Consider the following 14,915-nt stretch of genomic DNA (forward strand, 5'->3'; position numbering starts at 1 on the left):
AATTCATACCACAACTAGCAAATAACTTTGAGATCATCTTGGGCTAGGAAAGGAACTTCATTCTCATGGTTTGCTTGAGCTTCTTGTGGCAAAAAATTCTGGTCTTCATCATCTAAGGAGGCAGCTAATCATCTAACGCTTGAATCTTAGCTTTTGTAAGTTAGATTACACTTAAAAGCTTGTAGCTTCATGTGGGTAGTTTTGGATTATTGAAAATCATGTGAATGGACTCTATGAAATCCCACAATGGACTTGATGATCTGATTTGATGAGTTTGGATGTTATTTGTGTTGATTAAGTGTTAATCTAGTGGATTTAAGTTGAAAGAGTGAAAAGAAAATCAAAGGAAGTGATGCATGTTGAAGGGCTGGTTCTGCCCTGCCTTTGCCGCCCCTCTAGGTGCAATTTTGCGTGGTTAAATTGACTTGGTTTTGATTTAGATATGTTTTATAGGTTGTGTGGAAATATTTCACCAAAAATCACTTGATTTGGTTGGCCAAAAGTTGAATTTTCGAAATGGTTTCATGGCTGGAAAACGTGTCCAGAGTTGCTCTGGTAGCGAATTTCAAATGACTATCACTCTTTGCTCCGATGTTGAAATCGAGTGCTGTTTATGGCATTAGAAACTAGATACTTCAAAATTTCTAATGGTATAAAATGCATCCCAGATTTCACTTGAGTGAACCGTACCAGCCTTTCAAAGTCACCTGTCCTGTTTCTCGGCTGTGTTAGAGAGCCTGTTAAGTACCACACATTGTTGCTTGAATATGAGCTAGTTATGGACAGAATTTTAAAACAATTCCTTCTGTGAAATTGTAGCCTTATGAATGTAGTTTCCAACGCCATCAACCATGGTCAGTTCCAAGTTGAATTGAGTGATTTTTGGCCAAATTACAAAACTGTCTTAGTGATGGAAAACCCTCTTTTTGGCTTGTTGAATGCCTTAATTCGAATTGGGACTAGTTATTTTGAAATTCTTGGTGTTAACCACCTATCAAATATATGTTGGATGTTTCTTAGACTTTTACTTCATAAAAGAACCATGTTTGAGATGATTTCATTGGCCAAATGTTTGATAGTGGAAAACGGAAGCTTGAAGACAGATTTGTCTTCAGATTCCCTTGAACTTTGGTAGTTTAGTTAACTACCTTTCCTTGTAAATTTTCAAGTGAGATTTGGTATAGGGGTAATATTCATATGGGAGTTGAATTGTGCCAATTTTGGTGTCATTCCAAAACTGTTTTGACGTACGAATAAGTTACCAAACTTAAACTTCCAAATCTGGAAAATTGCCTAACAGTCTCAATTTTTGGCCAACTTTGAGATGCTATATCTTGGCGCTCAAAACTCTGATTCATGTTCCATTTGTTTTCTTTAAACTTTGATTGTAACTCTAATTGAATTCCAAATTTTAGAAGCTAGTTCGCATTCTGTGAATTTTTCTGAATTTCCAAAGTTTGTCAAAAACCAACCCCGAATCTGTCCGGAGAGTCCAAATCAGCAACTTGAGGCCGAAATTCAAGTATCTTCCATTTTGAATCATGGAAAACTGTCTTCTAAGAACTTTTAGTACTCTGGAATTAGTTTCCAATGGTACCAAGTTTTCCAATTTTGAATCTACCGAGAGTGAGATATGATTTTTCAAATATTGCACCTCAAATCTGAAATTTTTGAACTTGAAGGGAATTGAGTTTTTAGAAACTCTCCATTTCCCTTCGATATTTCTTGACCATTTTACAGTTGATTTCAAAGCTGAAAATCAGTTTTCCTTGTATTATTAAATCACACTTTTGAGTCTCGATTTACGAGTAATTAAGGCTCTCTTTCATGATATTTTCTTAGATTGTACAAGTGTACAATCTCTTTCTTGTTAATAAGGGGTTTAAAAGTGATAGTGTGTAATTATAAATTATTTGATTAGGCATTCAAGGAGACCTTCAAGAGGATCTCACAAGGGATGCATAAATACTTGATTGTCCACCACTCTTATTTTGACTACGTGAGTGTCAAGTGCATAACTTGATGTATTTACTTGATTTATCTTGCTTACATGTGTGAATGTTACTTGATGGGATGAGTGTGTACTTTATCTCACTCGCTCTCCTTTACCTGAACTTTACTTGCATTAAACTCGATTTTTTTTTGAAGTCAATTGGAGTGAATCTCATCGGCAAAATATACTTGTTTTCGTGTGCATGTCGTGTTATCGTGCATGTCGTACGTGTCGTGTTGTCGAGTGGAGTGAACCTCCTCGACTTATCGGGATGCCCAATTCTCTTAGCCAATCTTGCAACTCGAGCCGGCATGGGTTTGGTCGAGAAGCTTGATAAACCAAGAGAATAACAAAACACAACTTGATCTTTTGAGATCATGTTCAGCATACTCGTGGAGTATCGCCCTTTTCGTGCATGTTCTTAAAACAAAACTTGATCTCTTGAGGTCTTGTTCGACATACTCGTCGAGTATAGCTCTTTTTGTGCGTGTTTGGTTATGAATCCGAGGGGGTGGAATGATGGATGGAGGAAGTAATAAGTGAAGCTTCTACGGACATAATACCTACCCGAATGGCGGAGTGTCGTCACGAGGGGGTATCGGATCGAGCCGTGGCATAGTAGGTGGAAATTAGCTCCAGAGAGTTCCTGTATCCTACTCAAGTGTGTTTAATTGTTAATCGTGAATTATTTGACTTTATCGCTTTATTCATGGTATAAATGTTATTGATAGTTGAACTACATGCTTGCATGATTTTTTTGGCCTCACTGAGTATTGGCTTATCCCATTAGTTTGTTTTCCTTAACAGGAACTGGAATGGAAGAAGTTAAGGAAATGCTGACTTGAGGCACTTTTGTATTAATGTTTTGATTGTAATCGACTATACACTTTTGGATGTCGTATATTTTAGGAAAAGTGATTGTAAGATTGAATATTTATATATGGAAATGACTTCGTACTTTTATTCCGATTTTCATTGTTAGTATTAGACTTTAAGTTTGAATTGGAATTGTCTTGAGTCCTGATGAGAGCAGGGCAGGCGTCCCGCAGATACCCTTGGGTTCGCCTTTGGGAGAAGTGGGGGCGTCACAGAATCATCCATGGACTACAGTTGGCCTGGGATGCAGGACATAAAAGAGTGATTATAGAAATAGATTCAAAAGCTGCAATTATACTACTGGACAAACCACCTTAATATAGCCCTCACTCTAATCTGCTGAAATGAATTGAACAGTGGACACACAAGGAATGGGAAATAAGGATATTGCATGTTTGCTAAGAAGGGAACAACAATGTGGATTGCTTAAATAAAGATAGCCTCAACAAGGAGCCAAGGATGTATTACTTATGGAGTTCACCAGATATAGTTAGGAGATGGATGAATTTGGATATCATAGGGGTTACTTGTGACGTCTCCACTTCTCACTAAGGCGAACCAAAGAGTATCCGCGGGACGCCTGCCCAACTCTCGCCAGAACTCAAGACAATTCCCGTTCAAACTTAATGCAATACCAGCTATCACGATGATATAAGTAAGAAAGGGAGGTCACTCCCATAAAAAAAATTCAAACTTACGTCGCGAGTTCCAAAATACGTCAAGTATCCAATCCTTACATCAAATTCTTAAAGGTTAAATCAAATCCCAAAATATACAATAATCAAGAGTTTAACCCAGTACACTGAAAATCTTAATACAAAAGTACATTCAAAAGGGGTTTCTCCGAGATTCACTCTAAATCCTTCCTTGTTAAGGAAAACAAATCTACAGGGTGAGCAAATTGTTCGTGAGGCCAAGAACACACATGCAGACACGTTGTTCAAGTAACAATCCCAATTTAACAAGTAGAGCAATAATATTGCAATAAATAACAATTCAAGCGAGAAAAGTAAACAGAAACAATTCAATGATATATGAGCTCTCAGGAGCTATTTTCCACTTGCACAATCACGAATCTCCACGAGTTGACACTCCGTCAATCAGGTAGGTTTAGTCCATAGAACTTTACTTATCATGTCCCCTTTCACCTTACATACCCCTGTATCGGGTCCGCCCGTCATTTGTTTGAGGGGATACTGCTCGAGTATGCCAAACAAGATCTCTTAATAGATCAAGCTTTTGTTTTTTCATGGTTCGCCAAGGAGCCCGACCAAACCCATGCCGGTTCGAGTCCAAGGTCAGCCAGTGAGATTTGAGCGTCCCCCACTTAACACTTAAGAGTCGGGGAGATTCACTCCCATCGACTTATGCAACCATAACATAATTAATTACTTAAATGTTTTATTTAAATTCATTTAACAAGTCACTTCAAGCAATTCAAGTATTTTATGGCACGAAATTCAAGTACACCTTACTTAAACGAGAACGAGTGTGATAAAGTACACACTCGACTTAGCATTTTCAAAATATTCTATTATCAAAGCAATTAACACGTTTTCGCACACTTGACACTCGCCGAGTGAGTCAAGTAGCAAGTACAAGCGATAAGTTAGGCGTCTCTTGTGAGATCCTCTTAAATGTCCTCTTGAGTGCCTGAGCAATTAATAATAATCTATCACTCATAACTCCAATTATTGAAGAAGATTGTACTAAAGTACAATTTAAGAAAATCTCATGAAAATGAGTCCTATTTACTCGTAAATCAAGGATCAAAGGTGAGGTTTTAAAGCACAAGAGAAATCTAGTTTTCACCTCTAGATTCAAGTATAAAACGATCATGTGATATCGAAGGGAAAAGGAGAATTCGAAAAACTCCATTTCCTTAAGTTTCGAAAATTTCAGTTTTGATACGAGATCTTTGAAAAATCATATGTCACTCTTTACAAGTCCAAAATTAGAAAACTTGGTACTGTTGGAAAATTCTTCCAAAGTACTAAAAGTTCTTAGAAGACACTTTTCCATGATTCCAAATGAAAGACATTCAAAATTTGGCTCAAAGTTACTATTTTAGGTTATCAAGGCAGTTTCGGGGTTGGTTTTTGGCCAACTTTGAAAATTCGAAAAAATTCACAGAATTTGAAATAGCCTCCCAAATTTGAAACTCAATTAGAGTTACAATCAAAGTTTAAAACAAAACAAGTAGAACAAGAATTGGAGTTTTGAGCACCAAGATATGGTGGCTCAAAGTTACTAAAAAGTGAGACCATTACGCTCAGATTTAATTCACAAACGTTGGGACTTTGGTTGACCATCGAAATGGACTTGGAATGGTACCAAAATTAGTAGTATTAGACTACCATATAAGAGTTATTCCTCTGTTAGATTTCAAGGAAAAATACATACGAAAAGTTGGTTAACCAGATCACCAAGGTTTCCAAATTTCCAAGGCAAATCTGCCTTGTACACGAGGTTTCCATTTTCAAAACGTTTGGCCAACAAAAATGTCTCAAACACGGTCCCTTTGTGTAGGTAATGTCTAGAAAACATCCAAGATGCATTTGGTAGGGTGATTAACACCAAAAATTTCGAAACAACAAGTCCCAATCAAGATTTAGACATTTACTAGCCAAAAAGAGGGCTTCAAATCATTGAGCCAGTTTTGGATTTCGGCCACAACTCACTCAATTCAACTTGGAATTGAGCGTGCTGAGTGGTTTTGAAAACTAAATTCATAAAGCTACAATTTATTACAAGAAATCGTTTCCAAAATCTGTCCACGGCTAGCTCATATTTGGGCACCAATTCGTTGCTCAAAACAGAGCTCCTAGTGTAGATGCAAAACAAGACAGTCATGTTCAAATGATTGGTATGGACTACTCAGGTGAAACCAGGATGTGTATTTTATACCGTTAGAAATCTGGAAATGTCTAGTTTCCATTGCAGCAAATGGCACTCAATTTTGACGTCGGACCAAAAAGTTATAGCCAAAACAAAAACACTGCCAGAGCAGTTACGGGAAAATTTCCAGTTTTGCTGATTTCCGAAAACACATCATTTGGCCAACCCAATCATGAAATTTTTTGATGAAACTTTGTACACAACCTATATTACACATATACATCAGAAAAAAGTCATTAGAACCACCAAATAATCCACTAAAGGTCACGGGAATGACAGGGGCAGAAATGGAAAAATTTCCCTCTTCACATCCTTTGAGTTTCCACCAACAACACAACATTATTCCACTAGATTAAGCACTAAACCAACATTAATAACATCATAACTCATCAAATCAGCCCATCCAACCATAGTGGGAGTTCATAGATCCCACACATCAACTTTCCAACATAAATAAAGCTACCCACATGCATGCATGAGCTTATCCATAAATCAAGATTTTCAAGGTTGATCATCACTTACTTTTGTTGGTGACTTCAAGCAGAAATTTCGGTTCAAAGATGCTCAAGAAAAGCCGTGGAAATGAAGCTCTTTTGGTAGCTTAAGATGATCACCAAGTACTTAGCAAAGTGTGGTTAAATTTTGGTGTGATTGGGTGGAGATTTGATGAAGAAATAAAGAAGAAATTGGAAGAGCTTTGGGGTTGTTTTTCTTCTCCTTTGGCCGGCTGGAATGAGTGAAGAGAGAGAGTTTTGATCAAAATGAAGCTTCCAAGGGAAGCTTTAATGTGTGGTCCAAAATTGAGCAAAAATCAACTCTCTCTCGCGTGCACACGCGCGCGTTTTGTGCTCGATTCTTCTCGAGTTTATTTCACTTGTGCACTAAACCTTTAATGCACTTTCATTCATATTATTATTATTCACTCTTAATAGTCTAACAATAAAGGTCTAAAGTCCCTCAATTAATCACGTGTGTAAAAACGCGTACTTCCCATTTTTACGTTATAAAGCGAAATTTTCAAGAAATTATTATAACGATTGTATAACTATCTAAGACTTGAACACTTAAACATAAAAATACCTATTTTAAGACTAATGTACAAGTCTCCAATTTTCCAGACTCATTGTACTCTCAAATCGGTTATTGCTTCCAAACGCGCATTTACTATTCTCTCTTAACGAGCTTTCAAGAATAGATTTGGAATTAAGTCATTTAAAAAATACATGTGAGCCATAATTCTATATATTTGAGTATAAAAGAGTTGAAATAAAATATTCGAAATAAACGGCCAAATAAATATTTAAATGATCTAGTAATAGGAGTTTAAAATAGGAAATTTTATGAGTCCTCACATGAGTCGAGTTTTCGAAAAGTAAATTTTCTAACAAAACGCTTTAAAACATAAGAGAGGCATTTTCCATATAAATGGATTTTAAATAGTCGAATTAAATAATTCCGAGAAAAGGAGTGAATAACTATTTAAATAAACCAGTAATATTTGACAAAAATAAAAAAATTTTCGGGTCCTCACATCCTCCCCTCCTTAAAAGAATTTCACCCTCGAAATTCACTCCTAAGACAATATCATTCCCTTCATAGTTAAGTCTATCAAATCGATCACTAACTTTCATTTTTTTTCAGTCCATACTTCAGAATTTCTATTCATTCAACCAACAATCAACCTTGATTTTTCCCCAATGGGCAATTTAACTTCCAAGTTATAGGGTAACATAATCGACCTCATGTCTACCTCACATAGATAATGTTCTCACTTCTTTAATGTCATTATTACAGCCACTAACTCCAAATCATGAGTTCTTTACTTTCTCTCGTGATATCTTAACGTTCCAGAGGCATACACAATCACCTCATCATGTATCATTAGCATACATTCTAAACTATCATTTGAAACATCTATATAAATCACAAAGGTACCTCCACCGCTCAGTAAAGCTAACACAGGTGCATTGGTTGAACATTTTTCACTTTCAAATTCTTCCTCACATTTAGAATCCTAAATTACATGCCAAGTCTTCCACTCTTAGAAAAATTCTTGATCGAACCAACGGTAATATTTGACTACCTCTTAGAACTCCAAATTTCGGTAGGATTTTCTAGTCGTTTCCTCTTAAACGACCTCCACTTTAGCTAAGTCAATAGCAATTCCTTCCTTAGATATTGTATAACCTAGAGAGGCTATTTCTTCCAATCGAACTCACATTTATTGAATTTAATGAAAGTTGATGCTCTCTAGAGGTTTGTAAAACTATTATCAGGTGTCTTTCGTGATCTTCCCAAACCTTAGAATATACCGATATATCACCAACAAATGCTACCACCGATTCATCCAAAAACGGTTTAACTTCGATGCATTAGCCTCATAAATACTACTAGTGCATCAGTCAACTCAAAGGGTGTACCGAAAATTCAAAGTGTCCATGTCTTAAATTGAAAGCGGTGTTAACCACATCAGTTTCTAGGATCCTCAACTGGTAATAGCTCTACTTTAAATTCCTTATTCACAGCTCATGGCCATTGATCAAATTTCCATTTATGTGAGGCTACGGAGTATTTGTGCTTAGTAGTCACATCGTTCAAGTTTCAATAATCTATATATACATAGCCTCCAGCTCCCATTCCAAATATGATATCCGGTCCTTATTCATTAGGTTCAATGAATCTATCAAATATTTCCCTTCACCAACTCAAATCTCCCGATTTTAATATCTCAAATCGGTGTTCAAACATTGGATCCCACTTCAAAATTAAGTCCTGAATTCGGTCCCGATCCCTGATTATCTCCGAGACCTCAAGTTTGCTTACACTCTCAAGTACAATCTCGATCACTTCTATTATCGTTCATGTCTTATTATCAATCTAGAGGTGTAGAGCAAAGTGCAACCATACATATAAGTCATGAAATCATTTAAAAGCAAGGTAAATTTCGTATTTCATAAAAAGATCATAACAAGTACCTCAAGTTGGAATAGATTTATCAAATCATTTCAAAAGGGAAAGGGGAACAACAAGATTATAGCAATTCAGATGAAAGGGGAAACGATCATGTGATATCGAAGGGAAAAGGAGAATTCGAAAAACTCCATTTCCTTAAATTTCGAAAATTTCAGTTTTGATACGAGATCTTTGAAAAATCGTATCTCACTCTTTACAAGTCCAAAATTGGAAAACTTGGTACCGTTGGAAACTCCTTCCAAAGTAATAAAAGTTCGTAGAAGACACTTTTCCATGATTCCAAATGAAAGACATTCAAAATTTGGCTTAAATTTACTGTTTTAGGCTATCAGGCAGTTTCAGGATTGGTTTTTGGCCAACTTTGGAAATTCGGCAAAATTCACAGAATTTGAACTAGCCTCTCAAATTTGAAACTCAATTAGAGTTACAATCAAAGTTTAAAAAAAAACAAGTGGAACAAGAATTGGAATTTTGAGCACCAAGATATGGCGGCTCAAAGTTACTGAAAAGTGAGACCGTTAGGCTAAATTCCAGATTTAATTCACGAGCGTTGGGACTTTGGTTGAACATCGAAACGGCCTTGGAATGGCACCAAAATTAGTAGTATCACACTACCATATAAGGGCTATTCCTCTGTCAGATTTCATGGAAAATACATACGAAAAGTTGGTTAACTAGATCACCAAGGTTTCCAAATTTTCAAGGCAAATCTGCCTTGTACATGAGGTTTCCGTTTTCAAAACGTTTGGCCAACAAAAATGTCTCAAACACAGCCCCTTTGTGTAGGTAATGTCTAAGAAACATCCAAGATGCATTTGATAGGGTGATTAACACCAAGAATTTCGAAACAACAAGTCCTAATCAAGATTTAGACATTTACTAGCCAAAAAGAGGGTTTCAACTCACTCAATTCAACTTGGAATTGAGCGTGATCAGTGGCGTTGAAAACTAGATTCATAAGGCTATAATTTCTTGGAAGAAATCATTTCCAAAATCTGTCCACGGCTAGCTCATATTTGGGCACCAATTCGCTGCTCAAAACAGAGCTCCCAGTGTAGATGGGAAACAGGATGGTCATGTTCAAATGATTGGTATGGACTACTCAGGTGGAACCAGGATATGCATTTTATACCGTTCGAAAGCTGGGAATGTCTAGTTTCCATTACCACAAACAGCAATTGATTTTGACATCGGATCAAAAAGTTATAGCCAAAACAAAAACACTGCCAGAGCAGTTACGGGAAAATTTCCAGTTTTTGCTGATTTCTGAAAACACATCATTTCGCCCTCCAAATCATGAAATTTTTTAATGAAACTTCGTACACAACCTATATTACACATATACATCAGAAACAAGTCATTAGAACCACCAAAAAAATGCACTAAAGGTCACGGGAATGTTAGGAGTAGAAATGGAAAAATTTCCCTCTTCACATCCTTTGAGTTTCCACCAACAATACAACATTATTCCACTAGATTAAGCACTAAACCAACATTAATAACATCATAACCCATCAAATCAGTCCATCCAACCATAGTGGGAGTTTATAGAACCCACACATCAACTTTCCAACATAAATAAAACTACTCACATGCATGCATGAGTTTATATGTGCAATAGAACTTTCATAAATCAAGATTTTCAAGGTTAATCATCACTTACTTTTGTTGGTGACTTCAAGCAGAAATTTCCGTCCAAAGATGCTCAAGAAAAGCCGTGGAAATGAAGCTCTTTTGGTAGTTTAAGATGATCACCAAGTACTTAGCAAAGTGTGGTTAAATTTTGGTGTGATTTGGTGGAGATTTGATGAAGAAATGAAGAAGAAATTGGAAGAGCTTTGGGGTTGTTCTTCTTCTTTGGCCAGCTAGAATGGAGTGAAGAGAGAGAGAGTTTTGATCAAAATGAAGCATCCAAGAGAAGGTTTAATGTGTGGTCCAAAATTGAGCAAAAGTCAACTCTCCCTCGCCCGCGCACACGCTTGTTGTGTGCTCGATTCCTCTCGAGTTTATTTCGCTTGTGCGCTAAACCTTTAATATACTTTCATTCATATTATTATTATTCACTCTTAATAGTCTAACAATAAAGATCTAAAGTCCCTCAATTGATCGCGCACGTAAAAACGCGTACTTCCGATTTTTGTGCAATAAAGCGAAATTTTCAAGAAATTATTATAACAATTGTATAACTATCTAACACTTGAACACTTAAACATAAAAATACTTATTTTAAGACTAATGTACAAGTCTCCAATTTTCTAGGCTCATTGTACTCTCAAATCGGTTATTGCTTCAAAACGCGCATTCACTATTCTTTCTTAACAAGCTTTCAAGAATAGATTTTGGAATCAAGTCATTTAAAAAATACATGTGAGCCATAATTCTATATAATTGAGTATAAAAGAGTTGAAATAAAATATTCGAAATAAACGGCCAAATAAATATTTAAATGAGCTAGTAATAGGAGTTTACAACAGGAAATTTTACGAGTCCTCACATGAGTCGAGTTTTCAAAAATTAAATTTTCTAACAAAATGTTTTAAAACATAAGAGAGGCATTTTTCCATATAAATGAATTTTAAATAGTCGAATTAAATAATTCGGAGAAAAGGAGTGAATAACTATTTAAATAAACCTGTAATATTTGACAAAAATAAGAAAATTTTCGGGTCCTCACATTACTACCCCTTGTTTAGTATCTATGCATTAAGCTACTTAGCACTCCTTTGTATATAAAACAAAAGGAGAACCCAAATAATGAATCGAGAAATTTTTCCTTGGGAACTTAGTAACTCGCTGAATAACACCTTGCCGAGCAATCGACACCCAAGGATGAACTAAATAACCACTTTTGTTAATATTTATAACTGACCAGAATCATTTTGGTATAATTCTAACACCCTCATAATTTTCTTTAGATACGATGAAGACTAATGTGGTTCTACCATGTATCAAATTTTAATAAAATCTAAACACCTTATTTTCTGCAAGTATACAGGTCATTTATCCAGTATAGGAGATATTAGGTGTTGATCTCACAGAAAAGATTGTCAATTACTAATGATTTTTGAACTCCTTTATTATTTAGACTATTAAAATTGCAAGAAATTAAATTTAAACTATAAACATGAGATAAAAGTAATAAAAATAATAATTGAAAACATCTAGGGCTATGAAATTCCTCACTACTCTTACAAGTGAAATTACCGATTAATTGAATATTATTATCTTAGTTAGTTATGGCGTAATTTCCTTATGTATGTGAAACCTACTCTCACAGTGAATTCACTATACTTGTACTTAACCCATAACTCTCGTAGTTATGAAATTAATTATAAGTTCATTTCTTTTATAAAATAAGTCATTACATCCACATAGGTGTACCTCTATTCTCGTGAGTGTACTCCCTAGGTTTAGCATTTCCTTGAACTAGTATCAAATTCCAATTCTCATGGCAAACTCAACACCTTAAAAATATCACAATTAATAGTCAGTTAACCATGATTAGATAAGCAAAAGTGATAAATAATTTGGTTAAAATAATATCATGAAATAACTAAGTAAATATCACTAACAAGATATAGAAAGTTCATCCATAACTTTAGATATAAATTTTAGCAAAATATGAAGATAATGAAAGAAAAGACCATACTTGTATTATAGCTAAATATGAACTCAAATATAAAAGAGAAAGTGATAAGAGAGAAGTCACCCTTGTCACATGAGATCCAACACTCCATCTTTACTCCTCAATTTTTCATCAAAATCCACCTACAATTATAAGAAGGATAACCTACACTAACTATACTATACTAATGAACTAAGAAAAAAGTAGTGAAGACTACATTTTTGGTAGTATTTCTAGACTTTCAAATTTATGAAACAAGCTCAACAAAGGCCTCTATTTATAGAGGAATTAAAGCTACAAATGAATTATTTCTAGTTGGCAAAATTGTCTCCTGAAATTACCAAGAGGTATTTCTCCAAGTTTTCACACTTTTCTTTACAGCTACAAGCAAAATTCAGAGCTGGGGAATAGCCAGAAAATACTGTGTGAATGCAAAACAAGTTGATGAGATAGTTATAGCGGCAATTGAAGAATACATGACCTCTAAAAATGCGGGCATGAGGTTGTGTATTAACCCACATTTTGCCTCTTTTGCAGGTTTTCTCATTTCTAGTTAGTCTTCAACATTGTTCTGTTTCTGTACCAACTTCAAATGCTATTTTCTTGATGATAGAAGCTAAACTAACCCTTTTGTAAAACATAAAATTTGTAGTCCTTTTAGTTAGCTTTGTAATGCCTAACGAATCACCTGATTTGGAGCTTTGTAGCTTGAGAAATAACCAAAATATCCTTGACTAATAAAAACTCTATTTTAGCTTTCGACAACAAAAATGGTTGACTGTATTTTGACCTTTTGACTAGGAAAACTCATGAATTGGATTTTAATATTTTCATAAGAAATGTAGAACAATGTGTTACTTCAAAATGGCTCAAGAATCACTTCAATGCAACACTTTTAGCTCAAGATACAGCCGAAATACTAATATGTGCCAAAGCTGTCTAACTTTTCCTCTTTTATACTTGATTGCATTTCATCATTTGCACTTCATATTCTCTTTAAATCACTTTAAATTCTCAAAAATCATCCAATTATCTTCTCAAGTCCGTGAGGGCTCTAAAATTTTTATTATTTTTGAAAGGTAAATAATAATGATGCAAATATTTATATTATGTGATTCTGGTAAATTTTTGGTATTCTCATCAATTAAAAAGTCATTTTACAATTTAGTTGAAATTTTCTATTATTAATTGCCCTATTATCATTTGGCTAGCATTAAGTGTGAAATTTTGGAGTGGTGATGTGGAATTTAGTCTTAAAATGAAGTCTAAAGTATGTAGAGATTTTTAAAAAATGGAAAAATGACAAGATAATATTGGTTAAGAGAAATCTAGTTAAGGATAAGATGTCGCACGAGGATGCGACAAATAAGCGAGTAGGTGAGGTGGTTCACCTACCACACTTTAAAGGAAGAAACTGGACTTGAGAGTTCATTTTCTTTCTTCCTCTCTTGAGCCATCCGAAATTTGAGAGAGAGAGACGTGAGAGTTCTCCATTTCCTCTTCCATCTTGCTCTTGAAGATCATTTGAAAAACCATCAACCACCACACTTTTTTTCTTCTTCTCTTCTTGTTGGGCTGAGAGAGAGATAGAGAGATAGAGAGAGAGAGAGAGGGCAGCCAAGAGTGAAGGGACACCATCCATCTGGTTTCTTGTATATTTGTGAAAGAAATCACCAAGCAACCTAGAAGATCTTTGACCTTTCTTGAGGAAACTTGAAGGGGTAAAACTTGTAAGGAAGTTTTGAGATTGAATCACACTAGATCTAGTTAGATCTTGAGGTAAGAATCGAAAATCACTCTTAATCTTTAATTTCTAGCCATGAAAATGTTAGATTCACTTGATTTAAGTAAGATCCATGGTAGATCTATTAAATTTCTTGAATATATACCACTAGATGTTCTAGTGGTTAAAATACTGGCATAGCTCCGATTTGTTAGTTGGATTTACTTGAAAATTTTCCATTGATAACCAGGGGCTAACGATTGATGAAGCTCTTATGGATTTGAGTGAGTTTTTATTGGCCAAATGGTTGTTTTTTGGTGAAATTCTTGAGAAAGTTTTGGATGAGCTAGTCGAATGAAGAGGGTTAATTTTCAGCCTTCATTTTTGACATTTTGTGTTCTTTTTGACTAATTTAACTCAAGTGGCTTGGTATTATGTTAAGCTATGATTATATGTTGATTTGGAGTTGAAATCTAGGAATTTTAACGGTTAAAAGTCATTTTTATTTCACTATTTTTGGGCTAAGATGTGACGCCCCACATCTCCCTAAGGCGGACCAAAGGGTATCCGCGGACGCCTGCCCAGCTCACGCCAGGACTCAAGCAATTCCATTCAATTTAAAATCGAACTAAACACTTCGATGAGATCAACACGAATACAATAATGCGGAAGCGTTCAAGCTTAATAAGTCACTTAATGTATAACCAGTACATCGGGTAATCATGAAACGACTTAAATTCAAAATACACACCAGGGCCCAAACTTTTCAAGTTTACAATTTCCAAAAGTACAACCCAAACCAGGGCCTAGTCAAAATATATAACAGG

This window comes from Coffea arabica, chromosome 7c (assembly GCF_036785885.1).
Source record: "Coffea arabica cultivar ET-39 chromosome 7c, Coffea Arabica ET-39 HiFi, whole genome shotgun sequence".
Classification (NCBI taxonomy): Eukaryota; Viridiplantae; Streptophyta; class Magnoliopsida; order Gentianales; family Rubiaceae; genus Coffea; species Coffea arabica.